Source organism: Vicia villosa, unplaced genomic scaffold (genome assembly GCF_029867415.1).
Source record: "Vicia villosa cultivar HV-30 ecotype Madison, WI unplaced genomic scaffold, Vvil1.0 ctg.002318F_1_1, whole genome shotgun sequence".
Lineage (NCBI taxonomy): Eukaryota > Viridiplantae > Streptophyta > Magnoliopsida > Fabales > Fabaceae > Vicia > Vicia villosa.
In genome coordinates, this window is record NW_026705893.1 from 175,528 (window position 1) to 177,981 (window position 2,454).

Sequence of the window (2,454 nt, forward strand, 5' to 3'; positions counted from 1 at the left end):
GAATGTAAAATGAATTTTGGTGTAATTGACTCTTATAAAATAAAATTGATTATTTTTTAAGAGTTGATTTTATTTGAAGTTATAGAATTTACAGTTTTTTTAGTCAAAATATAATTTTTATAGGTTTAATATCATTTTTTGTTCCTTATCTTTGATTCAAGGTTCCATTTTGTCTCTTAATTTTTAAAAAGGTCTTTTTGATCCCTTAACTTTGCAAATTGAATCGCTTTAGTTATTCTGTTAATCAAAGTCAATAAATAAGACCATGTGGCCCTCACGTGGAACGTCATGTGACTAAGACCAATTTAGCGACTAATTTAACAATGTAAACACCCCTAGCATTTCGACGCCCACATACTAGAACACACTTCGACTACAGTATGTAGGTCTTCGACACCAGCATGTGAGCGACCTTCGACTACATGCTAACCTCTGTCGAACCCGAAGCTTCTCTTCGAACCATTAGAGTTCGATCCAATATCTCACAAATATCCACCTTAGAACAAACTCTAATATCAAAGAACAAACTAGCTTTCGTCATGCAGTTTTATCAACTACAAATAGTGGAAAAACTTACAACTCGACAATGTCTTGGTGATCATATCAGCAGCATTGTGATCTATCGAAACCTTTAGTACTTAGACTTCTCCATGCTCTATTACTCCTCTGATGAAATGCAACCTCAAATCTATATGCTTGGTTCGCTTATGATATGCTGAGTTATTCGACAGATGTATATCACTTTGACTATCACATTTAACAATGATACCTTGACCTTGAAGTTTCAGCTCTTTAGCAAAACCTTCAAGCCACAATGCTTCTTTCACAGCTTCAGTTAGGGAAATATACTTTGCCTCAGTAGTTGATAAAACAACAACCTTCTAAAGTGTTGCTTTCTAACTAGTTGTTGTGCCAAACATAGTGAAACCATATCCAGAAATAGATTTTCTAGAATCTATACAACCTGCATAGTCAGAATCGACATATCCATTGATTACTACTTTACTATCTTCACCCAAGGTTCCACCATAAATTAAGACTCTATATCGAGACCCATTTATGTACAATCCACTTCAATGCTTGCCAGTAAGCCTTTCCAGGATTCGCCATGTACCTGCTTACAAGACTTACTGCATATGCTATGTCGGGTCTAGTACATGCAATAACATACATAAAAGAACCTACTATATTAGCATATGGAATGCTATTCATATAAGCTCTTTAGACATCCGTACTGGGACACTAATTTATACTAAACTTGAATTGATGGGTTGTCGGAGTCACAAAAGGCTTTGAATTCGACCTACCAAACTTTTAGAGAATCTTTCTAGGTATGCCTCTTGAGATAAGCATAATTTCGAGTGCTTTCTATCTCTTCGAATGTCAACCCCAAGAATCCTATATGCAACTCCCAAATTCTTCATATCGAACCCCTTATTGAGTTCAACCTTCACCCTCATCACATCTTCGACATTGTTGCTTGCTATGAGAATATCATCCGCATAAAGCAACCAAATAACAAATGAATTACCAAGTTGAAATCGGAAGTAAAAACAATGGTCGAATTAGCTTCTAACGAAAATTATGCGTGCCATGAACTTATCGAATCTCCTATTCCACCGTCGATGAGATTGTTTCAGTACATATAAGGATCTCTTCAGCTAGCACACATATTCTTCCTTCCCTTTTTCAACATACCCTTCAAGTTGCCTAATGAGAATTGTTTCATCTAGATCACCATACAAGAATGCAGTCTTCACATCCATTTGTTCCAATTCAAGATCGAAATGTGCCGCCATGGCAAGAAACATTCGAATAGACATATGCTTCACAACAGGAGAAAACACATCATTAAAGTCAACATCTTCTTTCTGAGTGAAACCTCTTGCGACCAACCTTGCCTTGTATCTTTTTGATGGCACTCCTTCAATTCCTTCCTTAACTTTGAAAATCCACTTACAACTGATTAACCTTGCTCTAACAGGTTTCTTGATCAGTTCCCAAGTGTGATTATCATGAAGAGATTTCATTTCATCATTCATGGCCTTTAGCCATTCAGTCTTATTTCGACTCCTCATAACTTCCTTATAGTCTCTAGATTCTTTGTCTAGAACCTCACTTGCAGAGATTAAGGCATACGCTATAAGATTTTCATAACCAAGTCTTTGAGGTGGCTTAATGACTCTTCTCGACCTATCTCTAGACAATACATAGTCATTGATAATTTCCTCAACTTCATCAGCATCTTCTGGGTATCCCCTGAACATGCATTTTGGAGCTCTAGGTTCGACCTTGTCTTGCCTAATATGAGCATAGGCTACACAACCAAATACTCTTAGTTTGTCGAGATCTCAGTCCAAAACACCTTCTTTAACCTATAGATTGAAAATCATCTAGCTTTTCGACTATAGATTGAAAATACCTTGCTCCTGAATGTGATGGACACCTTGAAGC